This window comes from Mustela nigripes, chromosome 2, assembly GCF_022355385.1.
Source record: "Mustela nigripes isolate SB6536 chromosome 2, MUSNIG.SB6536, whole genome shotgun sequence".
NCBI classification, from domain to species: Eukaryota; Metazoa; Chordata; class Mammalia; order Carnivora; family Mustelidae; genus Mustela; species Mustela nigripes.
In genome coordinates, this window is record NC_081558.1 from 163319619 (window position 1) to 163337803 (window position 18185).

Below are 18185 nucleotides of genomic sequence, written 5' to 3' on the forward strand. Positions count from 1 at the left end.
GTCTACTTGAAGAAGGCCTAGGGGGCCACTCTAAGACTCTGCTGTGTGGGAAGGAGCACTTATGTCCACACAGACTGAGAAGCTCCCGTAGCATTGTTGTGTCATGCCATAGCAGAATCATTGTTGACCTTGGATAATTGTGGATATGTGATAAACCTTGTTTTATAAGACTAACAAGTCTAGGATATGTTAATGAAAATTTTGATTAAAAATCACAGAAACAAATATATTTGGAAACTTAAAAAAAATCTGATTTATTTATTTCTGAGAGAGTGTGCAAGCCTGTGAGCAGGGGGGAGTTGCAGAGGGAGAGGGAGAAGCAGGCTTCCAGCTGACAGGGAGCCTGATGCGGGATTCGATCCTAGGACTCTGGGGTCATGATCTGAGCTGAAAGTAGATACTCAACTGACTGCGCCACTCAGGCACACCCCCCTTTCTAAATTTTTATTTATTTACTTATGAGAGAGAGTGTGAATGCGTGAGCAGTGGGGTGGAGCAGAGGGAGAGGGAGAAGCAGACTCCCAGCTGAGCAGGGTGCCCATATATTCAGAAACTTAAGATAAACTTTAGTTATCTGGAAAATTTGGCTTATTCAGACCACTTCACTCTCCAGAGATACCTGAACAATGAGATGGTGTGCTGTGCATTAATGAAATAAACTTCCTTTAAGTTATGCAGACATAGGGCTTCATTTATGGAAAGAAATAGGCTACTGTGTTCAATGATTTGCATGAAGTATGTATAATTCATGCATATCAAAAATTATGTCTCTACCCTTGAGGCAACTTAAAAATCTTACTGCTCTACTTGAAGTCGTGATTTTAGAATATTTTCTTTTCTTTTGTACTCACTTAGCTCAGTGCTGAAATTTTCTTACAGTAGTGAAACAGGAAAGTGTACAGGAACTCAGGGGAGAAGAAGGGGAGTGGGAATGAAGGTGCGGGCACAGATTTCCTGCCAAAGCTGGGTTTTCTTTTCCTGGTCTAAAACGTACTTAGAGTGAGCAACAACAGCATCACCTGAGAGCTTGTTAGAAATGCAGCATATCAGACCTGCTGGCCTACACTCAGCATGTCAGCAACATCTCTAGTAATCTGTAGGCACAACTGAGTTTGAGAAGCTCTGAAGAGTATATCCATGTAATATTTGCTTAGCGTAGACATACTTTTTCCACATGTATTTTTTTCTCATAGACATGTCTGAAGTTATACTAAATGTAGGAGTGAGTACCTTATTTGGCAGGTCATGCTTAAAGCTGTAGAAAGCAGAGGATTATCAGAAGAAGATCTAAATCAAGGATTTACTTTCTGGTCTTGAAATGCTAGCATGACATAGTACAAAAAGAAAAAACATTAAGCCTTTCAAAGTTGTGTGCCTTCTCCATTCTCATGTTTTCTCTGTAATCTCTTCCTTGTCTTGCTCATCCTTGCAATAAGGAATAACCTCAGAAAGAGGCATGAAACTTAAAGGTGATAGGATCCATCTCCATCTGGCCCAACTTCCCCAGAACAGTGTTAGTGAGTTCTGTTCTGGGGAGAGCTCTCTTGAAGCCCCTGTTCCTGGTGGGTTTGCTTCTCCTAACAACTGAACTTTCCACCCTTGTCTGCTTCCTCCCCTCTGTGTAACTCCCCAGCCCTATCTCAACCTAATTTTTTTCAGAAACTTCTCAGTGGATGTTCTGGGATTCAAAAGTAAGTTAGGTTTGGCCTTTTGTCCAGAACTGTCATTTTCTAGTAAATCGCCAAAATGACCAACACAAAGAGAAAGAGGAGAAGTACCCGCTGTGTTCTCTAGGCCTTGTAGAAAACATGGTGGTGTTCCTTTGGCCACATACATTCAAATCTATAAGAAATATGATATTGGGGACCTCAGGGGAATGGGCACTGTTCAAAGAAGAATGCTCCACAAATGTTACCATGGCAACACTGAAAGAGTCTATAAGGTTACTCAGCATGCTGTTGGCATGGTTGTAAACAAGTTAAAGGCAAGATTCTTGCCAAGAGAATTAATGTGTGCGTTGAGCATATTGAACACTCAAGGAGCCGAAATAGCTTCCTGAAGCCTGTAAAGGAAAATGATCAGGAAAAGAAGGAAGCCAAAGAAAAAGGTACTTGGGGTCAATGGAAACACCAGTATGCTCCAGCCAGAGAAGCACACTTTGTGAGAACTGATGGAAAGGAGCCTGAACTGCTAGAACCCATTCCCTATGAATTGTGGCTTGATAAATGTAAAGAAAATTAAAAAAACCTCAAGATTATAAAAATGTTTCTTTTTTTTTAAAAGATTTTTTTTATTTATTTGATGAAAGCACAGTGAGAGAGGGAACACAAGCAGGGAGAGAGGGAGAGGGAGAAGCAGGCTTCTGCTGAGCAGGGAGCCCAAGGCTGAACTCGATCCCAGGACCCTAGATTGTGCCGTGAGCTGAAGCAGATACTTAACGACTGAGCCACTGAGGTGCCCCAAAAGTGTTTCTCTTAATTGAGTAGAAATATGGTATCCTTTCCCCCAAAAAAATATTTAAAGCAAAAAAAAAAAAAAAAAAAACCTGTTAGGTTTGTATTTTAATTATTAATGCCATATTGTTTTCCTAATTTCATAATTGCCTAGGAATTGATTCCTGGCTGGGGGTACTTTTACAAAAGGTATTCCTCAAGAAGGACATCAGTGAGTGGAGAAATGAGAGCGAGCATGTGTGTGTGTTTACATGACAGCCTCATCTCAAAACTTCTTATTGAACTGAATCAAGTAATCAAGGTCAGAATTGGTAGTCTCAGGAACTGTGCTGAGGAGATGGGCTTTCAAGTTCTTTGTGTATTAATTCCCAGAGGAATAACCAAAGTTATCTAATGCTTCCTAATACTCTAAAAGCCAGTATTATAGGGCACATAGTTTTAATGAAAAGTATTTGGGTAGATTTTTACTTTATAAATAAAAAATGTAGTCTCTGTATTTGCTATAAATTTGGTCTGTTTTTATGGAAAATTGAGGCCTTGTAAAAATCAAATCCACAGAAAGGGAAATGGAGAGGTAATGACTTTGTGTCATTTATCAAATCTGCATTTATGTTTGGCACAGTTGATGCTAAGAACCTCAAAAATATTTCTCTTTAGTCTGACCTCACCTCACTGTCTGCTACATATTTCCTGAAGCTTTATGCATCCTTACAGTGAAATAGAAGTATTGATCATCAGCTTTTTGGAGTAGGGAGAGAAGGAGAAGGAAAAGATAGAAAACCATCAAATGAAATTTGGATTTGAAAGGAAGCAATTACACGGAAATTTATCACTAAAACTTTTCTAAAATGGATCAGAATATAGCTGATGTGCTAAAGGAAACCTGGGACATAATAAACAATACCTCTCCTAGCAGAACTCAAACAAGAGGGCTTCAGAGGGGCAAGGAAGCTAAAAATCGTATAAGCCGGTCACCCCCCTGATGCTTTAATCTCCTCTACCTCACCCACTCCTGCCCCAGGCAAGTGGACCACCATTTTAAGCCTGGGTGAGGGTTTCTTGTGAGAGAAAAATTGCTACTTCCTGAGGCAGCCCATGAATCTCTACACAATTGTATTAAAAAATTACATTTTCATAGCAGAGTCACATCTGTTCCTCAGATGTTGTTACATTCATTTACCTGTGATAGGCACAGAGTGTTAGAGGACTAACAGATCAGACCAGTCCAACCTCTCTGGGAGTCTGCAGTCTAGCAAGGCTAACACGATTTGACAATTAGAAGTAGGATTTGTGCCCAACAGAGAAGAAGCCAGTGCTCTGGAGCCAGAGAGGCCTCCATGAGGAAGTGATGTTTCCTGAAGGATGAGGGGGCCTTAGCCAGATCAACAAAATTTTTCCCTCTTGGGGCCATGAAGGATAGGCCTAAATAAAGCCTTTCCAAATGACAGGTATTTGAGGACAACCTTTCTCATTTCAGTTTTATTTTATTCTAACATTTCCAAGTTCTGTTGCTATTTTTCATTTGATGAGGGTTAAATATATTCACCATTTTAATGTTATATTTTATGAAGTGTGCTGGTCATGTAAAAACAAAAATTTCAGAGGAAACCCAGCCTCAAATAAAATGGGATCATCTCTTTCTTCTTAAGTTGTTGTATTCTACTATTGAAGCCTGATGTATTAACTCTCAGCAAGCACATTATTGGCTTTCAGTGTCTTTATTGCCAATTAAAATTCTTAATAAAATTCTTAGTATGTATTCTTGTTAAGCCATACATCTCATGTTTTTTTTCTTTTCCAGTATTTTTGGACCCTAGATTAGAATCCTACATTTAGTCCTATTAAATGCTATCACCTTATTAGGCCCATACTTTCAGGAATCTCTTGTTGACTTCTAACTGATATGCCATTTTTCCAGATAAATTTGGCCAGTATTTTCTCTATTATTTCTTATAAATCCTGCTGCAAAGGATAGAAAAATCAAGCACATGGCCCTCTACTGTTGACATCCACTGAGATAGAATATACTGGATATTTATTAGACTGGATAAATATATTAATCAATTATAGATGTTCCTAGTTAGGCTGTCATTTCGCTTACATCAGTGTCTCAGTTTGTGTATAATTTTGAGAGTGAGAGATAGTATTTGTTAGATGGAATAGTTTTAAAAAAATAGATAATGCTTTACATCTTAGGTTGGGCTGCTATAACAAAATACTATAATCTGGTGGCTAACAAACAGCATGAATATATTTCTCACAGTTCTGGAGGCTGGAAGTCCAAGATCAGGGTCCCAGTATGGTTGGATTCTGGTGAGAGCTGTCTTCTCATTTGCAGACAGCTGCCTTCTTATATTCTCACCTGGTAAAAAGAGAGCTTGTTCATTCTCTGGGCTCTTGTAAGGGCACTAATCCCATCATGAGGGTTCCACTCACATGACCTAATTACCTCCCAACGACCCCACAGCCAAATACCATCACCCTGGGGATTAAATTTCAACATATGAATTTAGTAGGGTTGCAAACACTCAATCCATAACACTAATAGCTATAATTAGCTACTCAACAACAAATATTGTTTCTCTTATGATATGTTTCCATCTATAAGATCTCAGAAAGGCACTACAAGAAGAATGAAATGGGACATCTCTGCTAGGGATACATGTTGAGTGAGGAGATCTATATAAATATTAAAAGGGACTACGAGTCAAGTTTATTTGGAGATGTAAGTCAAAGAGTTAGAGAGAAGAAGGGAGTTGAGGGAACTTGGAAGGAGAGATGAACCATGAGAGACTATGGACTCTGAAAAACAGTCTGAGGGGTTTGAAGGGGCGGAGGGGTGGGAAGTTGGGGGAACCAGGTGGTGGGTATTGGAGAGGGCACGGATTGCATGGAGCACTGAGTGTGGTGCAAAAACAATGAATACTGTTACACTGAAAATAAAAGAAAGAAAGAATTTGTATCTCTTTTTAAATTCAGTTTTTCAAGGTACAGATTTTATGTATTCTATTTCATTTTATATATATATATATGTATCAATTATATATATATATATATATATATATAGTTTTAGATTTTATTTATTTATTTGACAGAGATATCACAAGTAGGCAGAGAGGCAGGCAGAGAGAGGGGGCGGGGGGGGGGGGAAGCAGGCTCCCCGCTGAGCAGAGAGCCTGATGCGGGGCTTGATTTCAGGACCCTGAGATCATGACCTGAGCTGAAGGCAGAGGCTTAACCCACTGAGCCACCCAGGTGTCCCTAAAAAATATATTTTCAATATTATATGTTATTTTAAAAGAGTTTATTTATTTATATAAGGGGGAGGGAAAGAGAGCATTAGCTGGGGGTGGGGGTGAGGACAGAGACAGACAGAGAAGCAGACTCTCCACTGAGCATGGAGCCCTGACCCAAGGCTCCATCCCAGGAACCTGAGATAATGACCTGAGCAGAAGTCAGACACTTAATGAGCCATCCAGGTGCTGCTTATATGTTATGTTTCATTTTGAAATTTTTCATTTTGGTATTAATGGACTGTATTGTTTCCCCAGAATTCTTATGTTTTAGTCCAAACCCCTAATACTTCAGGATCTGACTGTATTTGGGGCCTTTGAAAAGGTGATTAAGTTAAAATGAGGCCATTAGAGGGGTGCCTGGATGGATCCCCTCTGCCTTAAGGCCTCTGCCTTTAGCTCAGGTCATGATCCTGGGGTCCTGGGATTGAGCCCTGCATCAGGCTCCCTGCTCAGTGGGGAGCCTGCCCCCCTTCCTCTCTCTGCCTGCCTCTCTGCCTACTTGTGATCCCTGTCAAATAAATAAAAATCTTGAAAAAAAAAAAAAAAAAGAGGCCATAGAGTGAGCCCTAATCCAGTCTGACTAGTGTCCTTATAAGGAGAGGAAATTTGGACAGAGAGTCTATGGATGGGTGTCTGCAGAGAAAAGATGATGTGAGGAAATAAATTTCCATCATTTACACCACCCAGTCTGGATTTTGTTGTTGTTATTGGCAGCCCTAGCAAACTAATATATATGGGAATTTGTGAAATTAGAATTAAAGAGAATATTATAATGAAACTCATAAATCTATCATCCAATCTCAACAGTTATCAACTCCTGGTCAAACTGGTATCATCTATATTCCTCCTACTCCTCAACAACTAGATTATGAAGAAAATTCCAGACATTGTATGTCAAATATATTTATCATGTCTTTTTTAGTTTTTAATTTTTTTAATTTAATTTTTTCAGCGATCCGAGACTCATTGTTTATGCACCACACCCAGTGCTCCATGCAATACATGCCCTCCTTAATACCCACCACCGGGCTCACCCATCCCTCCACCACCTTTCCCTCCAAAACTCTCAGTTAGTTTCTCAGACTCCACAGTCTCTCCTGCTCTATCTCCCCCTCTGATTTCCCTCAATTCACTTTTCCTTTCCTTCTCCTAATGTCCTCCATGTTATTGCTTATGCTCTACAAGTAAAAACCACAATAATTGGCTCTTTCTGCTTGACTTACTTCACTCAGCATTATCTCCAGTCCTGCCCATTTTGATATAGTGGGTTTTCATCCTTTCTGATGGAGGCGTAATATTCCATTGTATATATGGACCATATCTTCTTTATCTTTTTGTCTGTTGAAGGGCATCTTGGCTCTTTCCACAGTTTGGCGATTGTGGCCATTGCTGCTATGAATATTGGGGTATGGATGACCTTTCTTTTCGCTACATCTGTATCTTTGGGGTAAATACCCAGTAGCGCAATTACAGGTCATAGGGAAGCTCTATTTTTAATTTCTTAAGGAGTTTCCACACTGATTTCCAAAGTGGCTGCCCCAACTTGCATCCCACTGACAGTGTAAGAGGGTTCCCCTTTCTCCACATCCTCTCCATCACTTGTTTACTGTCTTACTAATTTTGGCCATTCTAACTGTTATCTCAGTGTGGTCTTGATTTGAATCTCCCTGATGGCTAATGATGAACATTTTTTCATGTGTCTCTGAGCCATTTGTCTTCTTTGGAGAAGTGTCTGTTCATGTCTTCTGCCTATTTTCTGACTTTATAAAAGAAAGAACTCTGTTTAAAAACATAATCACAATACAGATATAACACCTAAACAACTATCAATACTTCCTTAATACAATTTCTAATTATTTCCCATCACAATATAATTCATGGTCCTTTTTACCCATCCCCACTTTTCTTTTTCTCCCTTGTTTTCCCCTGCAATTTAATTGTAGGAAAACTGGACTGGTTGTTTCAGTTTCTACATGCTCTAAATTTTGCTAACTGCCTTCCTGGATGGGGTTTAACAGCTTTCTTCATTCTGTTGATTTTTCTTTTTTTTTTTTTTTTAAGATTTTATTTACTTGTCCGAGAGAGAGAGACCGCACGAGCGAGCACAGGCAGAGCGGCAGGCAGAGGCAGAGGGAGAAGCAGGCTTCCTGCCAAGCTAGGAACCTGATGTGGGACTTGATCCCAGAACATTGGGATCATGACCTGAGCCAAAGGAAGCTGCTTAACCAACTGAGCCACCCAGGCATCCCTCTATTGATTTTTCTGCAAATGAGTAGAATCTAGCAGCTTGACCAAATTCAGACTTGGAGTTTTTTCATTTGTTTTTTGTCAAGATGCTTCATAGGTAGTATTGTGTTCTACCATCAGATTGTCTGATTCTCTCTCTTTTAATATGAGCAGTTAATGGTCAGTGCTCAGATCCCTTAGGAGTTCCAAATCTTGTATTTCTATCATATTTTTATCATTTATTAGCTCTAAGACTTCTGTACAGAAAAACTTTTTTCATCTTCCATTTGGTCACCTATGCTAGTTTGTATTTAACCATTTGACAGAAACAACATAGAGCTCTATACTGATTAAAAAAATAATAAACTTGTATTTTTTTAAAAGGTTTTATTTATTCATGAGAGACAAAGACAGAGAGAGAGAGAGAGGCAGAGGGAGAAACAGACTCCCCACTGAGCAGGGAGCCCGATGCAGGACTTGACCCCAGGACCCTAGAATCATGACCTGAGCCAGAGGCAGAGGCTTTAATCCATTGAGCCACCCAGATGCCCAGAAAACTTGTATTGAGTAAAAGCTTGATTAGAGATCCAATTAAAACAACAAAAATGATAAAGACATTTACCTGACTTATAGGACATAAATATGTTTTAAATAAATATGTATAAATAAATATGTTTAAAATCATTACTTCATGTCAGTTTTCAGCAAATAGCAGGATGGTTCAGGAGTTCACTGAATTGGTTTCTGTTCTAAAAAAATCACATTCTTAGATTTTATCCATTTATACTGCTTTCACCTGGTAATTGAAATTATCACCATCGACAGTGGTTATGCTTCCTTTTCTTTCTGACTGCACTTGTATTATTATCATGATAATGACATTTTTTACATCTACAATGAATTTTCATGCTAAAATATCTCAGAGGATCTTACTTATATTGCAAATAAAGTATTAAAAAGCCTGGTGGCCGTCTTTTGTCTGGAATTAAATACACTCTTATTCTTCCAGTCTGATTTCCCTTGCCATACCAGGAGCAAGACCTCAAAACTCTGTTAGTCTGCTTATGTGCACCTTTATTGAGTAAAGAAGAGTAGGTTTCATCTTCATGAATTTAAAACAGTGCAGCCAGCATTAAACATATGTTGTTAACAAAAAAAGTAGGTTGCATTGGCCAGGGTTAGAGTGCATGGAGGAAATCATCGTGCTCCCCATCCTGAAGTTAAATGGTCAAACCATGAAGATTGATCACATCCAGCCCAGAATACATACACAGCACGTGAATCATGTCCAGCACAGAATACATCTGTTCTGTCAAGAGCTCATTGGGATTATTCAAGTCATGGTGGATGGTTGGCAAGTGTTGGAGAGGGTCATCTAAACATCAGGTCAATTTTTGTCTCCTCTGGAGACTGGGGCCTGAAAGTCTTGCTCTTGGGCCAGTGCTAGTACTTGGGCTTGCCAGTGGCAGATTACTTCAAGCAGCGGGTTGATCTGAAAAAGGCTTACAGCTTCACCATGGGCTGCCGGCCCAGTAATGGACTTCTAGATATGAACAAGGGCATCAGCCTGAAACACACAGGCACTGATGACTGTAAGAATATTGCCACCATCATGAAGATACTTGCAAAGCAAGGCTTCATTGTCAAGCAGACCTCACCATTCTGATTAGTGGAAGACAAGAAGGGGCAGGACAGGAAGCTTCTTGGCCTAGCCCAGAACCTTCCTTTCCTTCACCAGAAGGGAAAAGGAAGAGTAGCACAGCTCTACATCCAGGGTGTCCCACAGCCTTCCCTGTGGGCCTATGCCCTGGGTAAGGACTTGGCCACTTGGCCCTTCTGGAGAAGACACTTTGTGCCCCCCCCACCCCACCCCTCAACCTCAGCCCAGTATTAGGGGGCTGGGGGACCTAGGTACTCACTGCGTCCTCCCTGGTACACAGGTTTCTGCTGGAGCCACTAAGCTCCCTCTGAGCCCCCTCCTGTCTGTATTGCATGGTGTTTGCTGCCCGCAGCACTCCAGGACAGATCAGGCCCAATCTTGGTGTCTCTACCCCTATCCCCACTGTGAACGTGCCACTGAGTAAAGTCAGGGAAATGAGAAAAGAAAAAAAAAGTAACTTTGAATCTTTACATCTCTGAGGACCTTAGGTCGGTGGGCTTTGTGTATGTCTGAGCAAAGGATATCGTGGTAGAAAGATAAACTTTGCTAACCCAGGTATTTGAGAGAGTGAGCTGGTTGGCTAGGCAATTGCCCATAACAACACAGGACTCTAGCACTATGCTTTAGATTAGATTATTATGTCTAATTTTAATTTCCCCACTATAGAGGGAATTAGAAAAGTTGAGTGTATGAAAAGAAAAGCAGTGAAAATTATTAAATAAGAATATAATCTAAAAAGAGAAAGTGAAAGTTCTTTCTTCCTGAGGGAAGACACAAAAGAAACCTAACATTTGTCAGTTTTGTTTCTGAAGGCTTGTTGTCAATGAGGCCCCTAACCCTCTTCCTTCTAGGGTCCAGCACACACAATGTCATGTTTCTGAGCTGGGAGCCATGTAGCCCTAAAGGTTTCTAGAGTATGGTTTGGAATCTTCAAATCCGTGTCTACCAATAATTGTCTAAAATGGCATTATACCTTACATATGCATATGCTACAGTTTTTCCAGTATATATAGATGTAGTTTGGATAGTAAAATCTAGAATCACATAGGAGTGCTATTGAATTCAATTAATTTTTTTGTCATGTTATTTTCTCAGGTAGGGGGGTGGTTAGTGGTTCTGAACTGTGTGTGTGTGTGTGTGTGTGTGTGTGTAGCTTATGAAGCTTCTCATGGGAAACCACTGAGACAGAACAAGAGAAAATGATGCTATGTTGCCAGGTGAGGTAATGAAGTTGACACTTCCAGGCACTTGGACCAATTCCTCAGATTCCTGGAGCTCTGTCCTGGAGCCTTCTGTGCTCATAGCAGAGTGACATGAAAACATTCTGGCCATGGCTGCCACCTACTTCTGCCACTGACCATCCTGGTGGAGTGAGACTTGCACAACCCACTCTGCCCCACCCGGGAGCCAAGGGAAACTATGGAGGTCTGTTCCCTAGGAACTATGTTGAATCAATCATGCACTATACTGATTAAATTTTTTGCTTTTAAAGTAGGTGGTTCTTATTACTCAGTCATACTGTGGGACTATTATGGTTAACAGAATTGTCTTAAAATGTTTTAAAATGTGCCCATACTTTCAGGACATGCTGTTTTATTGATATAACTGAATGTCTACCTGTAAGCATACATCTTTGAGGCAGTTTGTGTATTGCTAAACAGCAATTTATACAAGAGGCTGTCTGTAACTGATTATGCTTATGTACTTACTTACACAGTTAACTTTATGACCAGCTTAAGTATTCTGGGGGTGTGGGGTATAATATTTAACAAATCATGATTCAGATTGTACCATTACATGTTCAGTGCAGCATGGTTACTAACGCTATGTCAGACTAATATTAAAATCAGAAAATTAAAAAAAAGGGGGGGGCAGCTTCACTAGCAATGAAGACCTCTTGCTTTGCTGTCTTTGGGCAAGTGGTTATGTAGCAGCTGTCATCAGGTGCCCTGCTGACACTCTAAAGCCGCCATGGCAGCTCTCTCTCATTAGTGGCCTTTGGCTTCACAGTCCTCCGCAAGAGTATACAGGTCTCATTATGAACTGATTGGGGTTGGCATGTTGGTTGAAACCAGTTTGCCACCCCTATCTCAGCGACTCCAGCATGAATATAAATGATCAGTGATCCCACATGGATCAGCTTAGGAAGGGTCTGATGTCTGGCTTGGCTAAGAATGAGGGGTAATGATAAACAGGACAATTTCAACAGAGCAGGAGGCATGACTTAAAAACCGCTGAGAAGGGATATGTAATTTCTATCTCAGGAGATCTTTAAAAATAGAATATAGTCATCTATTTAGTTGCAGAACTACCTAAAGTTGGGGACCTGATTTAAGTACCTTCATCTTACAGTTTTCCTGGTGCTTTGATTTTGTAACTGTTGTAACCTTCCTTATTTTGATTGAAACCATCAAAGCTTTGCTTTGGTAGTTTATTACTGAGTTTTATTACTTCTTCTCTTGGCTAATTGATTCCCTGGATGTCTCTGTACATTCTATGAATAGATGTGAAACTGACATCTAGGAAGGTGTTGCATTTCTCTTCCTTTTAAGAGGCAGAGTCTTTGTGAACTGCTCTTTTAGTTACTGGTGTTTGGCAAATATTTAGTAAGTTACTGCACCAATTCCCATTATTTTTTCTGAGTTTTAAAAGTCTCCTGAAAAATTAATCAGATTAATTTAAACATTTGGAATCTCCTGAATAAAGTACTCTGTACATAGCTAGCAGTAAATTAAATTTTCAGTTCTCAGATACTCGTCTAGAAATTAGGACTTTAATTCTGTGTTCACTAATCCCTGATTATTCAATTTAACAAGCTTGTTGATTATTCAAGCACAAATCTCAAGATAGGTATTCTTTTATAATTTTGAATATTGTCTGTGTGCTTGCAGTCATTTCTTGTTTACAAAATAAATTGAATTTTTAGATAAGAATACCTTTATGATATTAATATAATTTTGAAATTAATAAAGTTTGGGTTATCTACATAGTAGCCTTTATAAGTATGTGTATTAAGATGTATTTTAAAATACAAGTATTAAGATGTATCTTTAAAAATCAAGTACTTTTCAAATTTTGGAAATTTCACCTCTTTTAATGCCTAGATAAAAGGACAATTTAAAAATCTTCATCAAGACATTAGCAAAACATTAACAAAAACATCAGTTATTAAGGACACATATATAACCAAATGTCCATAATTATATACCACACTATTAGCCAGAGCCAACTTAATATCATGAATGATTATTAATTTTACTATTCCTTTCCAGACTAGAGCAAGAATTTTTTTCCAGCTTTATTAAGATATAATTGACAAAAAGAATTGTATAAACTTAAAATATACAACATGATGATTTGATATGTATATACATATACATATACCTATACATTGTGAAATATTTACCACAATCAAATTAATCAACAATCCTTCCCCTCACACAGGTATCCTTTTGCATGTGTTTGAAGGTAGAATGCTTAAGATCTGTTCTCTTAGCAAATTACAAGTATACAATACTAATCATAGTTGTCATGGCATACATTAGGTCCTCAGAACTTACTCACCTTATTACTGAAAGCTTGTACCCTTTGACTAACATTACCCCATTTTCCCTACCCCACAGCTACTGGCAACCACCATTCTACTTTCTATGAGCTCAACTTTAATTTTTTTTTAGATATCTACATATGAATGATACCATACAGTGTTTGTTTTTCTCTGGCTTTTCACTTAGGATAATGGTTTTTAAGTTCAATCATGTTGCAGATGGCAGGATGCTCAACTTTTTATGGCTAGATAATATTCCATTATCTAACCATATTTTCTTTAACCATTCATCCATCAATGGACATGTTTCTGTATGTTGGCTATTCTCAGTAGTGCTGTAGTGAACATGAAAGTGCAGATACCTCTATGAGATACTGATTTCATTTCCTTCAGATGTATATCCAGAGGTGGGATTTCTGGGTCATATAGTAGTTCTATTTTTAATATTTTGAGAAACCTCCATACTGTTTTCCATAATGGTTGTATCAATTTACATTCCCACCAACAGTGTGTGAGGGTTTCCTTTTCTCCATATCCTTATCTGCACTTGTTATCTCTTCTCTTTTTGATAATACCCATTCTGACAGGTGTGGGGCGATATTGTGCTTTTGATTGCCGTTTGCCTGCCGATTAGCACATTTCCATATACCTTTAGCCAACCGTCTATTCAGGTCCTTTGCCCATTTTATTATCAGTGTGTAAGTGTTATGTTTTTTGTTTTTGCTATTGACTTGTGTGAGTTCTGTGCATATTTTAGATATTAAGCCTTTATCAATAGATGGTTTGCAAATATTTTCCTCCTCCTGTATGTTGCCTTTTCATTCTGTTGATTGGTTTTTTTGCTGTGAAGAAGCTTTTCGGTTTGATGTAGTCCCACTTGTTTTTTGTTTGATTTTTGTTTGTTGTTATTGTTTGTTTACTTTCCTTACCTGTGCTTTTGGTGTTGTATACAAAATAGACCTGTGTCAAGAAGCTTTTCCCCTATGTTTTATTCTACGAGTTTTACAGTTTCAGGACTTATTTTTAAGACTTTAATCCATTTTGAGTTAATTTTTATATGTGATATAAGATAGAGCCCAGTTTCATATTTTTGCATGTGGATATCCAATTTTGGATATCCATATTTTATATGTGATATAAGATAGAGCCCAGTTTCATATTTTTGCATGTGGATATCCAATATTGAAGAGATTGTCCTTTCCTCAATTGTGTGTTCTTGGTGCCCTTGCCAAAGATTAGTTGACCATATATGAGTGGGTTTATTTCTGGACTTTCTATTTTATCCTGTTGGTCTCTGTTGTGATACAACAGTATCCTGTCTGTTTGTATGCCATCATCATACTGTTTTAATTGCTATCGCTTTGTAATATGTTTTGAAATCAGGAAGTGTGATGCCTCCAGCTTTTTTCTTCTTTTTCAAGATAGTTTTGGCTTTTCAGAGTATTCTCTGGTTCCATACAAATTTGGAGATTGTTTTTTTATACTACTTCTGTGTTGACTCTATAGATTGCTTGAGTAGTATGGACACTTAAAAAATATTAGTTCATCCAACCCAAGAATGTGGGATATCCTTCCATTTATTTGGTATCTTTGCAATTTCTTTTATAAGTCTCTTATTGTTTTCAGTATATAGGAATTTTACCTCCATGGTTAAATTTAATCCTAAGTATTTTACTGTTTTTTTATATTATTGTAAATGAGCTTGCTTTCTTAATTTCTCTTTCGGACAGTTCATTGTTAGTGGCAGAAATGTGACTGATTTTAGTATGTTGCTTTTGTATCCTTTGTCTTTACTGAATTTGTTGATTAGTTCTAGTAGTTTTCTTGGTTGTAGTCTTTAGGTTTTCCATACATACTGTAATGTATCTGCAAACCAGAATTTTTTTTTTTTACTTCTTCCTTTCTGATTTGGATGCTATTTATTTTTCTTTTTATCTAATTGCTCTAACTAGGACTTCCAGTATAATGTTGAATAGAAGTGATGGAGATAGGCATCCTTGTCTTTTTCCTGATCTTGAAGAAAAGCATTTAACTTTTCACTGCTGAATATGATATTAGCTGTGGGCTTGACATAATGGCCTTCATTGTGTTGAAGTACATTCCTTCTATACCTAGTTTTTTGAGATTTTATCTTAAAAAGGTAATGAATTTTGTTATTGTTTTTTAATTGAAATGTAGTGGACATATACTATTATATTAGTTCAAGTGTACAGCATAGTGATTCAACATTTATGTATATTACGAAGTGCTCACCATGATAAATCTAGCTATCAATTGTCATCATACAAAGTTGTTACAGATCATTAACTATATTCCCTATATTGCAAATTGTATCCCCATGTATTATTATTTTAGAACTGGAAGTTTACACCATTTATTTATTTACTTATAAAGATTCATTTATGTATTTTAGAGAGAGAGGGCGTGGTGGGAAGGGAAAGTGGGAGATGGAGAGAGAGAACCTTAAACTGCCTCCCTGCTTAGTGCAGAGCCCAACAACCCTGAGATCATGATCTGAGTCAGAATCGAGAGACATTCAATTGACTGAGCCACACAGGCACTCCTAGAAGATTATACTTTTTAATTCTCTTCCCCTATTTTATTCATTCCTCCTGGCAACTACCGGATTGTTCTCTATTTATAAGTTTGTTTCTTCTTTGTTTAGCTTTTTAGATTCTACATATAAGTGAAATCATCTGGTATTTTTCTTTCTCTGTCTGATATTTTTCACTTAGCTTACTATCATCTAGGTCCATCTAGGCTATCACAAATGACAGAATTTTATACTTTTTTTGGTTTAGTAGTTCATTGTATATGTATATTATATCTTATCCATTTGTCTGCTGATGGACACTTAGGGCATTTCCAAATCCTGCTACAGTAAATAATGCTGTAATGAACATAGAGATGCATGTATCTTTTCGAATTAGTGTAAATACCCAGAAGTCTTATTGCTAGATCATATGGTAGTTCTATTATTAGTTTTTTGATAAAACTTCATACTTTTCCCATAGTGTATGCATCATTTTGCATTCCCAGTCACTGCACAAGGGCTCCCTTTTCTCCATATCCTCACCAACACTTGTCATTTCTTGTCTTTTTATTACTGGTCTTTCTGGCAGTTATGAGATGGTATCTTATTGTGACTTTGATTTATATTTCCTTAATTGTTAGCGATGTTGAGCATCTTTTCATTTGTCTGTTGGCTGTATCTGTTTTTTTGGAGAAATGTGTATTTAAGTCATCTACCCATTTTTTAATTGGATTGGTTTTTTCTTTTGATATTGAACTGAGTGAGTTCTTTATAGATTTTTGTTTTGTTTAATTTAAATTCTAGTTAGTTAATGTATAGTGTAATATTGACTTCAAAAGTAAAATTTAGTTATTCATCACTTATATATAACACCTGGTGCTCATCACAAGTGACCTCCTTAGTCCCCGTCATCCATTTAGCCCATCTGCCGCCCACTTCCTCTAGAGCAACCCTGTTTGTTCTCTATAGTTAAGTCTCCTGTGGTTTGCTTCCCTCTCTTTTTTTTTTTTTCCTCTTCCCTTGTGTTCATCTGTTTTATTTCTTAAATTCCATGTATGAGTGAAGTCATATGGTATTTGTCTTTTTCTGACTGACTTAGTTCACTTAGCTTAATACACTTTAGCTCCATGCATGTTGTTGCAAATGACAAGATTTCATTCTAATTTATGGCTGAGTAATATTCTATTGTATATAAATATCACATCTTCTTTATCCATCAGTCAGTGGACATCTGGGCTCTTTCCATAGTTTGGCTATGGTTGATAATGATGCTTTAAACATCAGGATGCAGGTGCCCCTTTGAATCAGTATTTTTATATCCTTTGGGGAAATACCTAGTAGTATAATTGCTAGGTTGTAGGGTAGCTCTATTTTTAACTTTTTGAGAAACTTCCATACTGTTTTCCAGAGTGGCTGTACAAGTTTGCATTCCCACCAACTGTGTAAGAGAGTTCCCCTTTCTTTGCATCTTCACCAACATCTCTTGTTTCCTGTGTTGTTAATTTTAGCCATTCTGACAGGTATGAGATGATCTCTCATTGTGGTTGTGATTTGTATTTCCCTAATCATGTGTGACATCTGGATGTCTTCTTTAGAAAAATGTCTGTTCATGTCTTCTGCCCATTTCTTGATTAGATTATTTGTTTTTTGGGTATTGAGTCTTATAAGTTCTTTATAGATTCTGGATGTTAACTCTTTATCTGAGAAGTCATTTGCAAATATCTTCTCCCATTCTGTAAGCTTTCTTATAGTTTTACTGATTGTTTCCTTCACTATGCATAAGTTTTTATCTTCAAGTCCCAGTAAGTTCACATTTGTTTTTGTTTTTCTTGCCTCTGGTAATATAGCTAGTAAGAAGTTGCTATGGACAATGTCAAAGAACTTGCTGCCTGTGTCTCCTCTAAGATTTTGATGGTTTCCTGTCTCATATTTAGGCCTTTCAACCATTTTGAATTTGTTTTTGTGTATGGTGTAAGAAAGTGGTCCAGTTTCATTCTTCTGCATGTTGCTGTCCAGTTTTCCCAACACTCATTTGTTGAAGACACTGTCTCTTTTCCATTGGATATTCTTTCCTGCTTTGTTGAAGATTAGTTGATCATATAGTATGCATCCATTTCTGGGTTTTCTGCTTTGTTCCATTGATCTGTGTGTCTTTTTTTGTGTCAGTACTACACTGTCTTATGACTACAGCTTTGTAATGTAGCTTGAAGTCTGGAATTGTGATGCCTCCAGCATTGTTTTATTTTCAAGATTACTTTGGCTTTTTGAGGTCTTTTGTGGAATATTTTTTTATATTAACCCCTTATTAACTATTTGTCATTTGCGGATATTTTCTACCATTCAGTATGTTGCCTTTTCATTTTGTTAATGGTTTTCTTTGCTGTGCGAAGTTGTTTAGTTAGATGTAGTCTCTTTTGTTAAGATTTTGCTTTTGTTGCCCTTTGCCGGAGGAGACCCCCTCCCCCCCCCC

General features: G+C 37.8%; 1 protein-coding gene and 1 pseudogene across 1 annotated transcript in view; both read left to right on the forward strand.

Annotated features, from left to right (window-relative positions):
• MORC1 (MORC family CW-type zinc finger 1) overlaps positions 1-18185 on the forward strand; it is a 189148-nt gene that overhangs the window by 78791 nt on the left and 92172 nt on the right. The window lies entirely within an intron of this gene.
• LOC132012560 (large ribosomal subunit protein eL21-like) lies at positions 1747-2241 on the forward strand (annotated as a pseudogene).